The 22,507-nt window shown below is 38.3% G+C and overlaps 1 protein-coding gene across 3 annotated transcripts in view; it reads left to right on the top strand.

Annotated features, from left to right (window-relative positions):
* The first annotated feature begins 10,683 nt into the window (after window positions 1–10,683).
* LOC111142841 (cold shock domain containing E1) overlaps window positions 10,684–22,507 on the top strand; it is a 39,892-nt gene continuing 28,068 nt past the window's right edge. For 2 of the 3 annotated variants that reach the window (XM_022496170.1, XM_022496169.1), the window contains exons 1-2: window positions 10,684–10,758; window positions 18,962–19,350. The gene's annotated coding sequence lies outside the window, so the exon portion shown is untranslated. The remainder of the gene's footprint in view (window positions 10,759–18,961; window positions 19,351–22,507) is intronic. The other variant, XM_022496168.1, reaches the window with a different exon arrangement.

The raw sequence follows: 22,507 nt of genomic DNA, 5'->3' as shown, positions 1-22,507 counted from the left end.
ATAAGTATTTTGTAATTAGCATAATGTAGTCAGCAGTATAACTCTACAAATAGCTGTTTCTAAAATGGTTTTAGAGATTTCCTCATGATTAAAAATCCAAAATTATACAATTACAAATCATATAAAATTAAAACAGAGTTTGGAAGTACCTTGAAAAATGCTAAAGTAGTACCCATTTTTACCTTAATAATACCTTATTTTGGTGTGCCCCAAAATGGTTTGCTGACTACTGGAACAGAAATTTGGGAATGGGTTCCAGGAATTTGTGCTTTAATAATTGTCCCTGATAACTTCTAAGGACACTATTTTGAAAATCTAGTCTACTATGTACCAGACACTTCATTTGGAGTTATGAATGGAAAAAAGGTAGGGGAAAAACCTTGACACTTTCAGAAGAAAAATTTGGTAGAGAAGACCTATAATTACAGTGCAATGATACATCTAATACGAGGGTGTATAGGACACGGAGGAGAAAGCTCGGTGCTTTCTAGTTATCATATAATCTCCATTTCAACTGTACCTCGTTTTACACATACTCGGGCACAAGGAGGTTATGCTACATATCTAAACAAGATTCCAACCCAGAGAGACTCTAAAACATATTCTTAACCACTAAGTTAAGATGCCTTTAAATGCCAAATACTGGTGGGAATTCAAGTGGTTCTTGATTAGCAAAAACTACTTTTAGTAATAGTGCAAAGGAAACACCATGGCCCATATATTAGGAAATAGGAATTCAATAAATGGAGTCATAATGAGACATATTTGTCATCTCTTTTCTAGAATGATGTAGCTGAGAGCTTGTATGCGTGCAACTGACACGTTTCATCAGTGGTCTTACCTATGTATGGAAAAGTGCAGTTCCGTCTTTCAAATCTGCTTCCTTAGCATGTATGGCTTTTCATCTTTCATGTTCTTGTTGCAAGAAGGTTGGTGCTGTGCCAGGTGTCTTGGCCATATTGAAGGCAGAAAGAAAGAGGGAAACGGCCTATGTCAATGTGTGTATCCTCTTTTATGAAGAAAAGCAAAGCTTTCCCAGAAATTCCAAACAGATTTCCCTGTCTCACTTGCCTGCCTCTTTAAATGGTTACTTCTATCTGCAAAGACTGGGTACATAGTTGCCTCAAATAAAATCAGTATTCTAGGGGCGCCTGGGTGGCTCAGTGGGTTAAAGCCTCTGCCTTCGGCTCAGGTCATGATCCCAGGGTCCTGGGATCGAGCCCCACATCGGGCTCTGCTCCGCAGGGAGCCTGCTTCCTCCTCCCTCTCTCTCTGCCTGCCTCTCTGCCTACTTGTGATCTCTGTCTGTCAAATAAATAAATAAAATCTTAAAAAAAAATCAGTATTCTATTATCAAGGAGGAAAGAGTATTGAGAAAGCAATTAACGATGTCTGACAAGTCCTTTTACATTGAATAGTTTTAACAAGTGGAAACTAGCTGAAGGTGTTGGTGTTAGGTAGCCAAGAGAATGAGCTGTGGCAGACAACTGTCATTTCTTTTTTGGCTGCTCAATATCCTTATTCCTATCCTGTTTGGGGAATCCCTCACCTAATGAGGCAAAGCCTTCCTCCCTCCTAAGAAATGTGAAAGTGTCAGATAAAGGTTTTCCCAGTCTCTTTTGCAGCTAAGGAAGATGCATCTGTCTTAAACTCTAAAGTTAGGCAAAAAAGCAGGAAACTACAGAATTCTTTGAGTAAAGGCCTACAACACTGGCTACCATATGCAGTTCCCCAGAGGAGCTGCAAAAGTGGCTTAAATAACATTCAGTAACCAGTGTCAGCGAAGTCAGGGGTATAAGCTGCCGTGTCCCTGCCACACAGTGGGATCTTCACTGAAGCAATTATCTGAAGTGATTAGAGGCTCTGTAGCCTCTAATTCTAGTTTTTCTGGCTGTCTTAGTGATCCTGAAGATTGCTTATTAGCGTTTCAATAAAATCACTTTTTGTTAAAGTTAACCTGAATTGCCTATAATTAAGAATGCTAATTGATAAAATAAGCATAGTTTTAAAAACAACCATGCCAGGGGCACCTGGGTGGCTCAGTTAAGTGCCCAACTCTTGATCTCAGCTCCTGTCTTGATTTCAGGGTTATGAGTTAATCCCTGTGTTTGGTTCCACACTGGGTGTGGAGACTACTTAAAAACAAAAAAAACAACCATGCAAATATAAATTTTGCAACACTGTATACATAGTGTTGTACTTATATTTTAATGTTTGACACATAAAAGGATGTGTAACATGCAAATAGATTTTCAAACATAATCACTTGTTACCTAAGAATTAGAACATTACCCACAATTTGCATTTATCTATTTGAGCTCCTCTCCTGTCTCTCCCCACCCCACTACTCACTCTTTTTGATAGTTCTCTCACATGGGAAAAGACCTAAAATATGTATGTATCCCTAAAGTGCCATTTTTTAGTTTTGTTCCTTTTTGAGCTTTACAAAAATGGTATCATATTTTACATAGACTATGGAGATCTGTTTTTTTTTCACTCAACATTGTTTCTAAGATCCTTTTGTACATAGCTGTCATTTATTTGCACTGATGTACAATATTTCATTGTGTAACTATATAATAGATTGTGAAAATACATATATAATAGTACAATTATGCATTTTTAAATCCTAGTATCTGACTTCCTTATTTCTAATTCTCCATCTACCTCATTTAGATTAAATATATTTCACAATAAGCAGTCATATTGCACATTTTTCAGTTATTTCACTTGCAATTGTCTCAGCAACCTTCAGAGGGAATTAAGGACTATTATCTGCTAATATGATGGAAAGCCGATCATGTTTTTCTTTTGTTACAAAGAATCCTAAAGAGGAGGCAGAACCTTCAGAGCTTCTGAATGAACTACAATTCACTCAAAATTTGATCTAGCCTCCTAAAAATACACAAAAAATTGATAGAAGTGGTCTTCTGTATGTGATTGATCCTAAGATTCATTTTTATTTCCTGTTTTAACATCTCTAAAATTGGGATAGGTCTAATACATGTAGGGGTTTGTAGTGTAATTGATTCTAAGCATAAGCAAAATTAGCCATGTTCCTGATAGCCTGGACTGGCCAAAGGTAAGTTCTTGGTATTCTGATCAAGAAACCATTTTAAGGGGTGCCTGGGTGGCTCAGTCAGTTAAGCGTCTGCCTTTGACTCAAGTCATGATCCCAGGGTCCTGGAATGGAGCCCCACATCAGGCTCCTTGCTCAGCAGGGAGCCTGCTTCTCTTTTCCCCTCTGCTACTCCCCCTGCTTGTACGCTCTCCCTCTCAATCTCTGTCAAATAAGTAAATAAAATCTTTTAAAAACTTTTTTTAAGCACTATTCGAAAAGGGAATAGGGGTTTAGCTATTGTTTATGAACTTTGCATTCATGTGAACCTTTCTGTAGGATCAGGAGAGTGCCAGCACAAGAACTTGGAGTATAGCTGTATTAATTCTCTATTATAGCCATATAACAGATTACCACAAATTTAGTACTTTAAAGCAATGCTCATTTATTCTCTTACGATTCTGTAGGTTAGAAGTCCATGCAGGGTTTAACTAGGTTCCCATCTAATGATCTCACAAGGCTGAAATCAAGCTGTCAGCATAGGCTAGCATCTCATTTGAGGCTCTGGGCCCTCTCCCAAGTTCACATGGTTGTTGGCAAAATTCCTTTCTGTGCAGGTGTACAACTCCTAGGACTTCAAGGCCAATAGAAGTTCCGACTCCCTTTATAGACTCCACTTATAAATGCTCACCTGAGGAGTGCCTGGGTGGCTCAGTCCATTAAGCAACTGACTCAATTTTGGGTCAGGTCATGATCTCAGGGTCCTGAGATTGAACCCTATGTTGGGTTCCACGCTCAGCTCGGGCTGTTTGAGAGTCCCTCCCCCTCTGTCCCTCCCCTCACACCCTCTCACTCCTCTAAGAATAAATAAATAAAAATCTTGAAAATAAAAAAGTAAAAGCTCACCAGGCCTAACCAAAAGAATCTTCAGCTTGATTAACCAAACTAATTAGCTTAATTACAACTGCTGTAATCTCTTCTCCACAAAGGAGATATGACTATTTTCTAATATCCACAGGTTCAGCCCATGCTCAATGGCAGGTGATTATACACAGCATGTACACGAGGTGGTGGGATTCTTAGCAGCCATCTTAGAATTCTGCTGACCACAAGGCTTTCAGCAGCTTGGAATAAAATCCTAGACAACAACAATGACACACTCTTAGGAAATTCTGCATTACCAGTATTCTTGATGACCCAAGAATGATTCTGTGACGAAAAACCTGCACATCTATGAGCCAAAAAGAGATTTAGCAAGATCTATCAACGTATGTCAAAATTAGTGAACCAAAGTTTAAGCAGAAAAAGGTATTTTCCTAGTCTCTTGTTAGTTTCCTAGAGTTACCATAACAGATTAATACAAATGGATGGCTTAAAACAATAGAAATTTATTCTCTCACAGTTCTGATGGCTAAAAGTCTGAAATTAAGGTGTTGACAAGGTTGGTTCCTTCAGTTTCTGCCAATCCTCGGTATTCCTTGGCTTCTAGATATAGTATGGCAATTTCTGCTTTAGTCTTTCTGTGGTATTCTCCCTGTACGTTTGTGTCTGTGTCCAAATTCCCCACTTTGAAGAATACCAGTCATTGGATTAGTGTTTACTGTAATTCATTATGACTTTATCTTAATTTGATTATATCTGCAAAGACCCTATTCCCAAAAAGGCCACATTCTGAGTTTCTGAATAGACTTCAATTCTGAGAGGACAAATTAAGTATAGTCCCAAAGCATCTTCCCCCGCTCCCCCGCAAGAAAACATTTAGTAATTATAAAGGAAAAATTAAAATTTTACTATGAATAATCCTGGCCGACTCCACTTTAACCAACTGATTAAGGTAAACATCACTAATAATAGATTTCAACATTTTATGCCTCCTGGTATGAAGCAGTGAGAAGGGTACATAATCTAAACAATGTTTCAAGGAAAACATCAGATAAAAACAAGTAGAAGGATGTTTACAAAATAACTAATCAATGTTGTTCTAAAGTCTCCAGGTCATGAAAGATAAGGAACTTTCATAGAATGGAGGAGAGTAAGGAGACAAACAGCTAAATGCAGGGTGGGATTCTGGATTTGATTCTGGAAAATAAAAGGGATATTAGGGGAAAAACTGACAAAACCTGAATAAATTTTGTAGTTTAGTTAATATTGTGTCAAGGTTAATTTCCTAGTTCAGAAAATTGTTCTATGGTTAGGTAACCTTAACATAATGGGAAACTGGGTGAAGGGTTTGTGAGAACTTTCTACATAATTTTTCTAATTCTTTTTTAAGTCTAAAGTTAACTCAACAGAGACATCTGGGTGGCTCAGTTAAGTGTCTACCTTCGGCTCAGGTCAAGATCTCAAGGTCCTGGGATTGAGCCCTAGGTTGGGCTCTCTGCTCAGCAGGGAGCCTCCTTCAGCCTCTGCCTACTGCTCCCCCTGCTTGTGCTTGCTCACGCTCTGACAAATAAATAAAATAAAATCTTTAAAGAATAAAATAAACTAATCTCAACAAATTCATATTCCCCTGATTACTAATGAGGATAAGCATAATTTCAAATGCTTATTTGCCTATACATTTTTTAAATTTTTTAAAATTTTACTTTTTTAAAATTAAAAAAAAATTTTTATTTATTTGAGAGAGAGAGCACGAGGAGGGGATAGGGGCGGAAGGAGAGGGAGAAGTAAGCTCCCCACTGAGCAGGGAGCCCAATACAGGGCTCAATCCCAGGGCCCCAGGACCATGACCTGAGCTGAAGGCAAACGCTTAACAGTAAGCCACCCAGGCACCCCTATATAGTTTTTTTTTAATGAGGACATTCAAGTGATTCCCCCATTTCTTTTCCTTGATTTTTTCTTATTTATATGTATTAATATATACTCATGATACTAATACATGGTCAGTTTTACATGTTGCAAACATATATTCTCCTAATTGTTGATTTTAAACTTTTTAATGTCTGTTGATCAATGACTATATAATCAAATTTATTACTACAAAGAAAGAGACTCAAAAGAGTTAGGCTTTGTGAAGAAGTTTTAGGAATACCTTCACCAATTTACTATGCTTATTTTTTTTACTTTATATACACATAAGAGTGATATATGATAAAAACATTTTTAAACTTTTATCTGATTAGACCTAAAGTACATCTAAATAAGTTTTAAAGAGCTCCATTAATAAATATTAAAATTCTAAGTAATAACAATGTTATATCAGGGTGAAAATGGCAACATATTTTCTTCTTGCTGGTGTACAAATAATGATGTATCATACAATCAATACTGTCTTAGATTTAATGAAATACATAACTCATTCATTCAATGACTATTTACTTAAATATTAAGTACTTACTGTTATATTAGTCCCTGTCCTAGGGTCAGGGGATGCAATGATGAACCAGAGAACTGACGCTTGGACTATTGTTGAGGAAGAAGAGGAATAAACAAATTCATAAATGTGTTAATTTTGGATAACAACACATTATGAAAACAATAAAACAAGTTAATGTTATAGAGAGTGATGGCAATAGTGCATACTTTTACTTTAGAGAAGATCTTTGTAAGGCCATAACATTTGAGCTATAATCTGAATGATGAGAAACTGTCAAAAAGTGATGGTTGGTGTTGGTGGTGGGGCACCTGGTTGGTTCAGTTGGTTGAGCATTAATCAGGCTCTTGGTTTCTGCTCAGGTCATGATCTGGGCCTGAAATTGAGCTCCATGTTGGCCTCCATGCTCAGCGGGGCATCTGCTTCAGGATTCTCTCCCCCTTCCCCTGCCCCTCCCACCCTGAGTGTGCACATGTGTGCACTCTCTCTCTCTCTCTCAAATGAATAAAATAAATCTTTAAAAAACGTGATGATTTGGGGAAAGAGAATTCCAGATGGAGGCAACAGTAAATGCAAGAGTTCTGAGTAGGAACAAATCTACAATGTTGGAAGAACCAAAACAGCAATGGAATTGAATCATGGTGAACTAGATGTTAGAGATTTAGTGGGAACTAGGTCATTTAGGGCTCTGTAGGCCACGGTAAAGTAGTTTGGATTTTAGTTTAAGTGCAGTTGGTTTTCATTTGGGTCTAATTTAAGTTTGGTTAACAATCTGCTTTTGCTCCACCTTTCCCTTTGGTGAACTGATTCCCAAAGCTAAAGTGTTATGGTGACTACCTTTATAGTGCAGCAGCTTAGCAAGTCCATATAATTCTTGCCTGCAGTGCAACATTGACACTTTAAAGGAAAGCATATAGTTTTTGCACTATTCTTATTTAGATTCTAACATTTTATTACATATTTCTTATTTTTATTTACATAATGCATTTGAACTGTTGGGGGCTTGTTAATGAATAAAAAATTTTGGAATTCAGGATTCTAGGATTAAATCTTAATTGTTTCTTAATAATAAGAAATGATGAGGAGTGCCTGGGTGACTCAGTTGTTAAGTGTCTGCCTTCGGCTAGGGTCCTGGGATCGAGCCCTGCATTGGGCTTCCTGCAGAGCAGGAAGCAGAGCCTGCTTCTCCCTCTCCCACTCCCCCTGCTTGTGTTCCCTGTCTCGCTGTGTCTCTCTCTGTCCAATAAATAAATAAAATCTTGAAGAAGAAGGAGAAGGAGGAGGAGGAGGAGAAGAAGAAGAAATGATTATTCTTTATGAAAGTTGCTGCTCTAAATGGTGTTTTCCTGTTCTGAAATCTTGAATATGGATCCCCTTACTATCCACTATTACCAAAATTTTATAAAAGAAGTTCCCTTTACCTTCCCTAAATAGGAAGGACATAATGTCAGAATAAAGAGTCCAAATCTTGAATAAATTTAGCCTTATTTTTTTAAAAATCTCCACACTGACCTAATTTTTCTCATTTCATAGAGAACTTACAAAAGTCTCATCCTATACAGTTGCCATCACTACTCAAGAAAACTTTACAAATGTGTAAAGGATGGTTACTTTTGTTTGTCAAATACACAAGAGATATGTGCTTATTGATATTCATAGAGAGATTAAGAAAAATAATCATAATCAATTTCATTGCCTCTATGTTTCTCAGAGAAGAAAAACTAATATGATAAATACCAAAAATAATATATACTTCTTTTTTGCTTCATGTTATTCCTTAATACACTTGATCTTAGCCAAAAGGCCAAGAAGCGATCACATTACTCCTTAATAGACTAAATATCTCCTCAAAATCCATGACTACCCCATTATATAGGAAAAGGTTTACCAAGTGACTTCACAAGTTTCTGCTTTAACTTCTGTTTAAAAAAATAAACCTAGGGGTGCCTAGGTGGCTCAGTAGGTTAAGCCTCTGCCTTTGGTCAGGTCATGATCCCGGGGTCCTGGATGGAGGCCTGCATCCAGCTCTCTGCTCAGCAGAGAGCCTGCTTTCCCCTCTATCTCTGCCTGCTGCTCTGCCTACTTGTGATCTGTCTCTCTGTGTCAAATAAATAAATAAAATCTTTTATAAAAAAAAAACGTGATAACTATACATTTTTTCAGCTTTTTGACTTCAAAATTAACCTGAAAAAAAATTATTGCCGTAAAATGTAGTGATCTAAAACTGAAATCAACCTCTGGTTATGGGTAGTACTTGTAGAAAGAAGAAATCACTTAAACTGTGATTTAAATCAAATGACTCCATCTTTTGCTTTCTTGAATGCATTGGGGAGCTAAAATGTAAGCCTCTGGATGTAAGCATATTTGCATTTTTGGTTAAATGTAAACTGATACTAATTATGGACTGAGGAGGAATTTAAAGGCAATTGAGACAATCAGAATGATGAGGATGAAATGGTTATATGATTTAAGAAGGTATTTAGAAATTATGTGTAATGGTAGAAATCAAGACTCACTCATTCTTATTCTTTCTTATTAATTGGAATTGTATATATAGAATTTGAGACTATTACTCTTTACATTTCCCATTACTGTGATATTTGAGAATGTGCGCTCTTAGACCTAATTCTACTTTTAGCCCAGCTTCACATGACCTTGTTTCTAGTGCGAGAGCCCAGGGCAGTTTCTCTGTAATATTAGAGTGGATTATCCAGACTAGATCTATTGCTAAGAAAAGATCTCAATTTAAGAAATGGACAAAGGAAACAAAACAGCTGGTTTGATATATTAAATGATTTGTACTGCCCCAAAAGAACATTCCAATTTCTGCCAACTTCTTACACTGTTGTTCAGTGCTATTCATTCAACAAGCCTTTGAGAGTTGTCTATGCCAAGCACTGTCAGGACCAAGTATGCAAAGATGAATGTCATAGGCTCTGTCCTAAAGTATCACTAGCTGGTATAAACTAATAATTACTTACAGTAAGCGATGAAAGTATTGAAAGCAAATGCATAGCAAATATCTTGTGCTTAGGAAAGCGTGGGAAGGCATCAAAGAGAACAAAGAGGCTGCTAGGAGGTGGAATGTAATTGGACCAATAGCAACAGAGGTAAGAGGAAAATCTTTTAAAAAATCTTATGTAGGATACTGCCTCCTCTTAGAATTCGATAATTTGCTCAGTATTGGAGACTACTTACTCTCTTAACACTGCATCTTTCCTTCATTGCACTTATTTCACTGAGTACGTTTAAATTTGTTTTTGTGATTACTGAATGATGCTAGACTGAAAGTTCCTTGAGGGCAGAACCATATCCATTTGTCTTGAAAACGGTATACACCCCAACGGTGACACATAAGAGACACAGGATAAGTATGTGTTGAAAGCGAAAATAAAGTGGCTATCAGAGTTCTCAGGAGCACGACTGGTCATTGTTTATCCAATACTGTTGAGAGAGAGCGAGCGAGCGAGCGCGAGAGCAAGCGCCGCAAAATCTGGGAAAACCATTCCTCTCACCGGAGGGTACTGCTCTCTTGTTTGACAAGGGAAAAGTCATTGAACTTTTCTGTGGCCACAATTAACTGTTTTCCTCACTCATCTTACCCTGTTGGATTAGTCATCCATTTGCCCTGATTTCAACATTTTAGTTACTGATTCAGCCTCTTTGATTACCGGATAAACCACGAATATCTTGTGGTAATTACAAAGGTCAGATGAAGGTTTTTGTGGGGGTTTTGGGCTGTTTTTTAATGATTATGCGCCTTGCTCACTCTCGTCCGTCTGTTGCAAGCAACATAGTTTCTGGGAGACAACGGTCTCACGTAAAACTTCCAAATTACCTTACTAAAAACCTACTCTATGCTAATGAAAATGTCAATATATTATATCAAACAAGAGGGGAAAAAAAACTTGTATTATAAGGAGAAACTAGGGTTTGGGGCTTCTGGATTATCTGAGAAAAAGCGAAATCCTTTATATGACATTCCTGGAAATGCCCTCTAAATCGTTCGCCCTCAAAGTTTACCCTGGTCTCGAGGCTTAAGGTATATTCAGGTTTACTAAGACCAGAGACGCCGAAAGTTACCCGCCACCCCTCCCCATGCGTCCCAGCGGAGTCAGTAAACACAGAGATTGCTTCCCACAGCTCACGGGGAAGGGAATGTAGGGTAACGCCGGCAACCATATTGGTTGTGGTTAAGCGCAGCGCTCTGCTGGGCGTCACTCAACCCTCGCACGCAGGCGTATTAGGAGCACCCTCCTACCCCACCCCGCGCTTCCCGTGCACGCGCTCGGAGCCCGCAACTCTCGCGAGAGAAGCGAGATTTATTCCTACGTACCGGGCCGTGCTGCTTATGGCGGCGCTGGAGAGGGGGCGCTGAGCTGTTGGGGTGAGTACGACCTCGGGGTCCAATTGGGGGTAGCAAGAAGCCAGGTTAGGGGCAGATGAGAAGACCAAGATTAATGGGAGAGACTTCTGAGCCAAGGTGGCCACTCCTAGGGCTCCGGGCAGGGAAGATCTCACCCTGAGTCTTTACCCCGGGCTTTCCCACCTGGGCCCCGTTTAACTGTCTAAGCCTCACGTCAGGCCGCAGAGCTGAAACGAAGAGTCGAACCCAGGCAGCCGCGCGTGGTAGTGGTGGTAGTGACTACAGTGGGGGGAGGGAGCGAAAATGGAGGCTCCTACCGCAGCCAAGATGGAGGCAGGGGTGCGGGGCTCGGGCGCGGAGGCTGCTGGGAATTGTAGTCTAGTCAGTTCCTCCGCTGCGGTTTGGCGGGGGAAACGGGAACTACAAGTCCCGGCGGGCGGGGCGAGGGGGTGGCGGCGCGGTCCTTTGTGTGAAGCTGGAGGAGCCGGAGGCAGAGGCAGAGGGGCCTACTCTCACTCCGGACTCTGTAGTTTACTGTCCGTCGCCTGCTTGGGGGTCTGACTACGAGTGCCAGAGCGCAGTGCGGTAGAGGCGCCTCCTTTGTGTGTGTACTGACCCTGCTCCATCTAAATGCTTGGAGACTTCTCTTTACCCCGACCACGTCTGGCACAGTAGCTCAGCCGAAGTGTCATCTTTACTTCCACTCACCTGGAGCTGTCTGTCTTCAGTCTCTGCACCCAGCCTTCCTTTCTTGCTTCCTCTTCGGGTTTTTGAGAAAGGAAACCATTCCCTAATCTTAGGCACGTGGCTCTTACACCTTTATCTTGGGTTTAGGGCGTGCTGTTAGAGCCATCATCTCTGGCTCTTATGGTGCAAAAGCCCGGCCTACGTTGAGCAATGAACGGCGTGGCTTCGTCATACTGTGTAGGGTTGGTTTTTTAGAGCTCTGGTTGGAGACACTTGTGGTTTTTAACCGTCCGATATTTTATCAGTATGAAATTTCAGTGTCACGGTTCTTTTGCTTTAAGGTTTTCCTTTAGAAACACCTAGATGGCTTCTTTCTTGCTTGACTCAAAAGTGAGGTGGGGAACGCTCCCTAAAAACAGCTTTCAATCTGCAAACACAGAAATCTGAACATTGTAGGAGGAGGTAATTGATTTGCACCTAAAATGAGTGAAAGAATTGGTCCTCTTTAAAGAGCGTGGAGACAGGGTTGGAGAGGGAGGGGAAGACTCTCAAAGGCACTGTGGTGGTTAAATTTCCTTTGAGAGACTTAGGTTAAGAGGAAGATACATGAACTGACAGCTCTTGGCCAGAGCAACTGGTCTATAAAATGTAGGTACCAAGTTGTAGCTTATAAGTTATTCTGTATCAAAATGCTGAGTAATTTGCATTTTGAGTTTCTAGAAGATGAGAATTCTCAATACTACATTGAGGGGCAGTATAATACCTTGGTCCTTTTGGGGCACTAATGAATAATAGGTGTTCTGGGAGTGGATAGAAGGGTTTTTATGCCTGAACGGGCATATGCCTGAGTCATAATATCTAGATAAAAATTCAGTCTTGTTTCTTTTTTTTTCCTTTTAACCTTAGGCCTGAAATAAGAGAGATGGTAGTGGTTTGAGTGATTTTGCAGCTGCTCTGGATGTTTACCATTGAGATGAGTATTTATAGCAGCTGAGTTAAAAAGTAAAGTATTTGAGGCGCAGAAGATAGGTTTTCTTTTTTTGTAATTAAGTTCTGACTTACAAAGTATGACCTTTAGAGTGTGGTTGAAAATTCTAGTAAATTCTAGAAAATTCTAGTAAAATCAAAAAGGAGAGCATGAAAGCTGACATACAGTCCTGCTTTTTCCCTCTCCTGTTTTCCCCTGCCATCCATGTGAAGACCCACTCGGCAGGGCCATCCAACATTTTTAAAAAATTAGTTTCTTTTAAAATGTGGTAAAATATACTAACATAAAATTTAGCAGTTTTAATTTTTTTTAAGTGTATGGTTCAGAGTTACTAAGTTCATTCATGTTGTTGTGAGGGCCGTATTTTTGACAAGGTAGTTGAAACATGATAATGCTGTTTGGAAAGATTTTTTTTTTTAAGGAGCTGAACTTTAGGATGGTATCATGAAATAGGACAAAAATCCTGATTTTGTTAAATAAACACAGGATTGATGTGCCTTCTTAGCTTTGTCTTTTAAAAAACCAAAAGGGAACCTTCTTTGAGATCTTTAACTCAAACTATCTCATGGAGAGGTGTCTGTAAATCTTGTAGGATTTTTCATAATAGAGAATTACAGCCACAAAAATTATAACTTTTTTTTCTTTTTCTCTCTTTTTTTTTAAAGACTTCATGGCTAGAATGTCTCCAAGGGTGAAACTGCTTTGGTAGGAGTGACTTTTTTCTCTTGAATTCTATCATTTCTTGATGTTAAATTCTTTTTGCCAAGTCAGGATTTAAGAATTCCTTTGTCTATAGATATTGGAATGTTTTCCACTTCCATGTATGAGTACCAAGTTAAAAATAATGGAGAACTTTTTTTTTTCAGTTCATACTGCCAAGCTCGAGGAATTGTGCTACATTTTTCATTAGGGTTATTAAACTGGAATATGATACTCTAGGCAGTATTCTGTTCAGAAGTATTGAATAGTAATTTTATTTTTGGAGTGTTTTTATACTTTAGTATGTCCTTTAATGCTGAGGCAAAACTGTGTAGTTGAAAATAAATTGATAAGCAGTTTCTTCATAGTTAACATGTAGGCTATCCATTGGTTTGTATCTATAGCCAGTAGATAACCAGCTAGTTATTTGCATTTCTGCTTCTCAGATGTAGTAGGTACCAAGCTCCGGCTATGGTTTGCTAGATAACTGCCTCCTTTTAACTCTGAAAACCTTCTTCCAGGAGTTTTTGGTTTACTATTTATTGGGTATGCCAGTGCCTTTTGCCCTCATGAGCCATGCTTACTGTGACCAGTATTGTAGCCAGTAGCCATGTGTGGCTGTTGGGCATTTAAACTGTGTACGTTCTGAATTGAACTGTGTTGTAATTGTAAAATAGACATTGGATTTCAAAGAAAACTTTTTTAAGATTGATTATATATGGAAAATAACATTTTGGATATATTTGATTAAACAGACGTAATTAAAATTAGTTTCACCTGTTTCGGCTTTTTTAAAGATTTTATGTATTTGATAGCATGTGCGTGCACAATCAGGGATAGCAGCAGGGAGAGAGAGAAGCGGAGCCTGATGCGATGTGGGACTTGATCTCAGCACCCTGAGATCATGACCTGAGCCGAAGGCAGACACAACCAGCTGAGCCAGCCACCCAGGTGCCCTGTTTCTCTCAATTTTAATAGGATTACCGGAAAATTTTAAATTACATATATGGGTTGCACTGTGTTTCTTTTGGGACACTGCTGGTCTGCACTATTTTCTGATTTTATGTCTGGAACATTTAGCTTCCTATACTGGCATCTGTCCTATTTCAAAGTGTCAGTATATTATAAAAACAGTTAAGTGATAAATGAATACATAACTTTAAATGTCTTAACCGCTGTTTAGGTAACAACTCATCATAATTGCTATTACACAAAAAAATAATTGTAACAATTTGATTTTCTCTAATTTCTGCCTGACATGCTATTGACTTAAATTGGTTAATTATCTGAACTTTGTCATTTTCCATAGATTCTAAAGTGAAAGTGAATTAAAACCTGTTAAGCTCTTCAGTTTTACAGGTTATTGCAAAATCTGACATACTTAAACTTGTCTTGAGTTATAATCAAGAAATATGAAGGAGGAAGTTAGGGTAAGAATATTATTCATACAAAGCAACAATAGAGAGAGCCTTCCCAGTCCCCTGCTGTGTAATTGGATCTTCACTCCTCTCAAAAAAGCGGGGGGAGCACCTGGGTGGCTCAGTGGTTAAAGCTTCTGCCTTCGGCTCCCGTCGTGATCCCAGGGTCCTAGGATCGAGCCCCTTGTCGGGCTCTCTGCTCAGCAGGAAGCCTGCTTCTGCCTCTCTCTCTCTCTCTCTGTCAAGTAAATAAATCTTTAAAAAAAAAAAAAAAGTTACTTAAAGTGGGTTGGGGGGGAGACTTTTAGACTGGTTTAGCTTTTCATTAACATTCTCCCCAAGTGAGCGCTGTACAAACTCTTGAGAATAATGTCAAAATGATGAAGTGAGTTATGGATAGATTTTAGGTGGGTTGCTGGCCACATAAGTTTATTAATTCAGCGTGTATTTAGTACTGTGTGCCTGGTTTCTAGTAGTCCTTTTGAGCTAAAGCAGTGAACTGGAGAAGACTGTAAATAAAACAGGTGTTGATAATTTTAAGACAGGTGAAATAGGGAATAACTATTTGGGTTATCAGTTTAAGTAAAGGAATTAGCTTTAACTCCTAACTAAAACAATGACATAATAGTTAGGGTTGCTTCTGTTTCCAAACTGAGCAGAAAGAAAGGAAGTAGATTACTTAACAATCAGGGAGACTTTCAGATCAACTATCAATTAGTATTACAGTTGTTACTCTGTGTTTCATGTGACTTAAATATCTAGCCTTTGAGGGATAGAGAGAGTGCACTGTGTTCAGAGGTTTAAGGCAGAAGAGTTATCAGTACCACCAATGAATGTTAATAATCTTGTCATGAGTGCATAACTAATTTTATTAAAATGCCCAGTGGGTACTTTTTAAGTGTTTCGTTAAGTGTTAATTTGACTGGAAAATGTTTAGTTAGCCATAGAAATCTCTTAGCTATGAAGGTAATAATGAAGTGAAATTCCACCACTTTGGGTTTTTCATGGTAGTTGGTGGGTTTGTTTGAGCTTTGATGGATCCTAATAGGCTTCATTAGTGCCCAAGGCTGGGTCTGCAGTGCTCTAAATTTTAGATTCTGGAAGTCTCATTTCTCTGTTACTGTGTGTCAAATTAGACAGTTCTTAACATAATACAACACCATAGACTGGGTTAATCCAATTCAAGTTTTTCAAGGTAGGTTGTTTTTCTTAATTCCCCCCCACCATGAGATACACAAGCTTGTCCTTAGCAGTTTGATGAAATTCTTATCTGTTTTATGATAGAGCAATTTTGAGGTCTTTGGGTTCATAAATAGATGTAAAATATTAAGGTTAAACCAGTGTGTTGAGTCTGTATTTTTTTTTTAAGATTTTATTTATTTATTTGACAGAGATCACAAGTAGGCAGAGAGGCAGGCGTCGGGGAGGGGGAGCAGGCTCCCTGCTGAGCAGACAGCCTGACACAGACATGGGGCTTCGGGGACCTTGAGATCATGATCTGAGCGGAAGGCAGAGGTTTAACCCACTGAGCCACCCAGGCACCCCTCAAGTCTGTGTTTTTAAAAGAAGACATTATTTATTGGTGGGATAAGTAAGACTGTACAGTTAACCAAAACAAAATTTTTTAGAAGTTGGTAGAACTGTCTGCCCTTAAATTGTGGTGTCGTTTCCCATTATGGATTAACTACCTCTTTGCTATTGTAGTTTTGCTATGGTTAAGTTTGGCAGTGATGCATGCTGCATTAGATGCTGAAGGGGACTGTGGTAAATGTACTTGAGTTTGTTTCATAATTGGAGGAACAAGATACATAAAAATGTGAATTAAAGCAAAGTGCGGAAATGATTTGGTATCAGAAAGAATGATGCCGACGATGGGAGTTAGTGCCTCACATAGTGGAAATTAACATAAATCTACTGGAATCGTCAAGAAAAACTTCTTTGTTCCTTTGAAGATGGCAAAAATTACTTTCTTTGTGAGAAGACCCATATATATGCATGAAGAAGACTAGAATTCAGGCATCTCCCAGGGATTATACTTAAGGATTAGGCAGGAAAATACACCTATCTAGGAGAAGATCTGGAGAGAGGCAAAAGGTAAAAATGGAAAGGTAGAATAGAGAACATCGTAAATGGTGATTCTTAAATCTTGGCTGCAAGTCAGAAACACAGGGGCAGGGGTAGAGGGAGGATAAAATGTACCAACTCCCAGGACCTAACCCTAGTGAAATTAAATTAGAATCTCAAGGTAGGACCCAGGCTTTGTTTATTTATAAGTTACCCATGTGGTTGGGTTGGATTTGTGGCCAGGATTAAGAACTTCCCATCTAGAATGCTGGAAAAATCACTGAAGATTTTGGACAATGAAATGAGTGAAATTGGAGTTTTAGATCCATCAGTCTGGCAGTGTTAAGTGACAGAAAATGGAAAAGGTTGACAAAAGCTAGCAGATGTGTTAGATATTTGGACTAAAATGATGTCATTTAGGACAAAAGATCTCAATAAGGAGGTATTGATAAGACTTGGCAGCATTTGGTGTGAAGGTGGAGTGGGAAGAATCAAAGATCATAACAGAAGTGGCCCTACTTAAGGCCGCTTAAATTACTCATTGAGTGGGGACTGGGCATAAGTATTTTTTAAAACTTACCAAGTGATTTGCAACGATTGCTCTAAGAGGTATCTAGTGTGGGAAATAGAGTGATCCAAATAAAATCTGAAAGATGGGACAAGTGTAATATTTGAACTGATAATATAAAGTCAGGAACTGTTAGGTATAGCCCCCTCCCCCTAGAAACACAGCCATAAATCAGCACTTGATAGGTTTTCATTTTGCATATATGAAACTGAAATTTAGAGAGATGAAGTGACTTGTTCATGGCATTTTACTAGGAAGTGTCAGTGAATGAACTTGAGCTCTCCTAGGCTAAACTATTTCACAATCTCTGGCCTCTCACCATATAGTCATTCTTATTTCTGATGTTTTTAAAATAAATACAACATTATGGGTGCCTGGGTGGCTCAGTGGGTTAAGCCTCTGTCGTTGGCTTAGGTCATGATCTCAGGGTCCTGGGATCAAGCCCTGCATGACATCGGACTCTCTGCTCAGTGGGGAGCCTGCTTCTCCCTCTCTCTCCACCTGCCTCTCTGCCTACTTGTGATCTCTCTGTCAGATAAATAAATAAAATCTTTTAATAAATAAATAAGTAAATATACCATTCATTTTTCAGCATTTCTAAAACCAAATCTACTTTTTTCTTCTCCCCATATAAATCATTTAGCTAACAGCACTATTTTAGTTGATATCCCAGTCAGTGCAAAAGAATCATTTTTATGGCCAATATAAAGCACAATTCTGTGGCTTTACTTATAAATATATTTCTCTTCCCATCTCCTCTCATCTGAATTGTTTCTTTTTTATAGGCATTTCTCATCTATTTCTGGCAACAGCTCAAATGAGATTTCTGTTTCCTTCACTAAGTCATCTCTCATAGGATTTCAAGACTTAATACCCTTTCATCAAGAGCTAAGGCTTTCTATTTCCTGTTATATCAAGTTGAAATACTTCATAATCTGGCTCCACTACACCTGTCACACCACATATCCCATTTCACTTTAAGCTAGCCCTCTGTTCTGGCTGGACTAGCCTATTGATTTCTCTGAAACAAGCCACACTGTTGCCATGGTCCTTCATGTCATAAACCTCCCTTGATGTCAGGCATAGAAAATCATATATGTGGTCCCTGCTTTCAGGGAACTTAGAAGTTAGTGGCACACCCTCGCTTGGCTTGCTTGACGTGCCTAGAATACTTGGCTGTTTTATTTCTCTTAAAATTTTCCTGATTTCTCCAAATTAAGTCTCCAACTCTGATTAAAAGCCTGCTGTGACTGCACACCATGTTGCTTCAATGTACATGCAGTGGTGAATAAACAATAAGTAGGAGTTCTAATATATAGTATATGACAGCCAGTACTCAGATATTAGTTGAGCAAATTAATTTTTGGCATTTTGTTCTATATTTGGTTCTATATCCGGTTTTTCTCCACATATAATTCTTGTCTTTTCAGAAAGAGTGTAAATAACCTGATGGCAGGAACTTCTTTTATATTTTCCACGATACCTGTCACAGTGCTAGATACCTATAAAACACTTGAGTTAAATTGAATATTATGCTCTGTAACTTAGAACTTACAGTGTGGGGGTATCACCAGGGAGTGTGAAATAATTTCCCATTTTGAGTGTGACGTCAAAGGAGGTGGTATCCATTAGCACTTGAGAGGTTGCTCAGATAACATCAAATGAGTGTGCTTCTGGGTTTCCCGCATTACTTGTTAACCAGTGGTTCTAAGTTTATGAAATGAGTCTGTCCCTCTACCCACCCTCTGTCCTGGTTCTTTTCTGTAAATTAAACTTACTGTCTTCATTTTTTATCTCTAGTATGAAGTGTAACAGAACAGACTTTACCACCTGAAACTGCTGCTTCAAGTTCAGATCAGGCAAGGAACAAACCTCGAAACAACCAACAAGACCAAAGAAGAGTACACTTAAGTTGAAGACACAACACTTGATCTGAAACAAGAAGTTTGTGCCTACTCAACAGCTTTGAAAGAGCACTTCCCAACGCTGCTAGTAGTCTTTGTTTTCTTCAGTGCTGCACTGTGAGATTGCCCGGTGCAGCAGCAGTTGTATTCTTTATTAGCTTGATAGATCATTTTCTCTCGCTCTTTTTTTTTTAATACTAGCAACTTTCATCCTTTGAAACGTGTGCTGAAAAAGAAGAATCAGCAAATACTACTGAAAGTGCAATATTTGATTATCACTGCGAGGTAGGTTTGTAGTTTTCTTTTGGCAAGAATCAGTTTATAATTTCCTAGTTATTTTGGTCATACAGCAAATCTTAATCTGTTCTAAAGATACTTTGAAAACAATTTATAGTCTCAACTAGTATGAAAATATCAACACTGGATTGTTTTATTGAATTTATTGTCTCTTATTAAACAAGGACAATATTTATGGCCACACTATGGGATTTTTTTCACACAGGATTACATTTGTTAATACATGTGGATCTCTCTTAACTTACTGGTCTCTTAGAAAGAAAAACTCCCATCTGTACTGTTTAAAAGTTAAGGGTTCAGTTATGGATGCCCTTTGCAATCTATGTTCAGAGGTCTCTCTAAAGGGGTAAAGAAAGAGAGAAGGGACATTGAAGGTGAGTAGTGCTTTGAAAGAGAGAAGAGTCTTCTGGTAGCAGCAACAGAATGAGCAGATTCAGGGACATCTGAAAGCACATGGTATAATATGGTAAATTCGTTATGAACGAACTAGAAATACAGCTTTGTGGGTAGAGAGAATAACTAGAGTAGGAAATACAGTTTTGTGGGTTAAGAGAGTAATTAGAAAGGGACGCTTGCTGAAGGCAGGTTTTGAAGGCCCACTGTATTTGACTTTGTTCTGTGGAGAAGTCATTAGGTGTTTATAAGCAAGGGCTTAATGGGTTTTTTATTTCAAAACTGAGATAGTTTTATTGCTTCAAATTTTAAAGAAACACTAAAAGTTATATATTCAGAAGTGTATCTTATAAAACAAATGGTGTGACTTTAAGAGATGGGCTGAAGATGGGAACACCTGTAAAGAGCAATGGATAGAATATAAGGAAGATAAAAGCCAGGGTATAGGCAGAGAAGGAGGCAGTAGGTGTTTTAGTGGTAGAAGTTATAGGACGTGATAACCAATTGAATGTGAAGATGAGCCTGCAGGGATTTGACCCAATCTATCCAGTTTTAGAAGTTTGAAACCTTTGTTGTTCATAGGAATAGGGAAGTTTATGTGGGGACTTGCTGAAAGCAGAATATACTGTGGAAATCTATTGCATTAGATAGTAATCTGAAAATTGAGAAAGTATGCTAGCATGGAATGTTGAACAGTGGTTTTTTGGGGGAGGGAGGATGAGAAAAGGTGGTTTTCCTTTTTAATCTTCAGTTTTGGTTTTCTAAATTGGATAGAAATAAAAGCTTGAAATTCAGAAAGGAGTCCTCACTTTATACATAATAAATGAAGAAGTGCCAAAGAAGGGAATGTTCAGAGAAATGAGGTAGCCAGGAAGGAATAACAAGGAAGATAATTTCAAGGAGGGTTTACTTTGTGGTAAACCTTTTTAAAAATGCTGCAACAATCAAATAGAATGAGGAATGAAAATTCCTTGTCATTCCTAGGTTGTTGTCTTATAAAAGCTTCATCGCCATTTCAGGAGGCACTCTGGCCTTTAATCTGCAGTTTCTTTAAAGGTTGATGAGCCTACTATGGTAATGACCTTACTGTGGACCAAAATTACTCCTTAACTGAAAACTACCAACAGTACCAATTAATTTAAATTATCTCTGTTCTATCAACAGTTACTCAATTTTAAGGCTGTTGTACCATTTGCTTTTTCTGTTTGTTTCTTCATAACTCCTCATCTGATTAAAAAATAATTTTAAGCTGTAATAAATTGTGCTGGGTTAGTTAAGATAGTACAGATTGAAACTGTACAGTTTTATCTTGACTGTTGAAAGGGTAAAAGACTAGAACTAAAGCTTCCATTTCGTTTTATTGAAATGAATTGTAGAAATGGATTTAAAGTAGCAGTGCTTTTTTTAGCCTAATGTTTGTATTCTGAATAGTTTAGTACATGAACATTTTTACAAATTTTGTTTTATTTTTTAAAGATTTTATTTATTTGAGAGAGAGCACAAGCTAAGAGGCATAGGGAGAGGGAGAAGTGGACTCCAAGCTGAGCAGGGAGCCCAACGTGGGGCTGGATCCCAGGGCCCCAGGATCATGACCTGAGCCAAAGGCAAACGTTTAAGCAGCTGAACCACCCAGATGCCCTTAAATTTTATTTTCCTCTACCCCCAACATTGGGCTCAAACTCAAGAGTTTCATGCTCCATCCACTGAGCCAGCCAGGCACCCCAATGTGAACATTTTTAATATGTAAATATATGTACTCGCTCTCAAAATTTAAGTTCACAAATTTTACAAAAGATAAAAAACAATTGGGGTTTTTTTGATTATGGAATTGTAAAGTATTCCACTTAAAAGGGGTATAGCAAAAGAAATACATCTGATAATGCAATAGAACCCTAGATTTTAAAAGGGACTTTTTTGTAACATGGTAAAGGTATTGCATAATTAAGATGGAATAAATACGGAAGACATTGGCCTGAAAAAATGTCAAGGAAGAATAAAGCTTCTGAAAAATTTGTTTTGTATATGAAATGGATTGATGTGTTGTTTGCTCAAGGCAGTCTAAAGGTGACAATAGGAAAACAAAGGTGGGAACATTAAAAGAAAACTAAAGCCCCAGATTGAATGAGAATATAACCCTGTTAACTTGCTAGTAGTGTGGTAGTAGTTAATGGAGACCTGTGACCAGGATCTGTATAGATCTTGACTGATTTTTTAAAGTCAGGTGTGGGAACTTTGAAGCTTGCTCTCCATCCCTAGCGAAATCCAAGAGCAAATGAATTAAAAAAAAAAAAAAAAGTTTTCAATGAGGATATTTGATAGGGTATCTCCTGATATTCTGATGTGGTCACTCTGGAGAAATGTAGGTTGGATGATAATACATTAAAAGGTATTAACTAATGGACTGATTTTCAGAGAGGTTTCCAAGTGTGTTGCCAGATTATCTTCTTGCCCTGCTTTTGAAAAGGACCTGATCATAAGTAGTTATGTGAGCACTTACGTGCTAAGTACTACTATAGGCTTTTTAGTAGAGCAGCTCATCTAACCCTCCCAGCAACCCTGTGAGGTAGGCATTAAGGAAGGGCATAGAAGAATGCTTATGAAATTGATTACAAAGCCTAATTTAAAATTACCTCTAAACTGGAATTGGAATTCCGGGTTAACCAACAAAGGAAATGTAGCGTTCAGTTAGCTTTTTCTTTAGGAACAAGAGCAGTTACAGAAGCACTAAATGGAGAAAACCTGATTTTACTGA

This window comes from Enhydra lutris, unplaced genomic scaffold (assembly GCF_002288905.1).
Source record: "Enhydra lutris kenyoni isolate GAN:26980312 unplaced genomic scaffold, ASM228890v2 scaffoldscaffold9, whole genome shotgun sequence".
NCBI lineage: Eukaryota > Metazoa > Chordata > Mammalia > Carnivora > Mustelidae > Enhydra > Enhydra lutris.
Note: the sequence above shows the minus strand (reverse complement) of the source record. Positions and strands in the feature narration are given on the sequence as shown.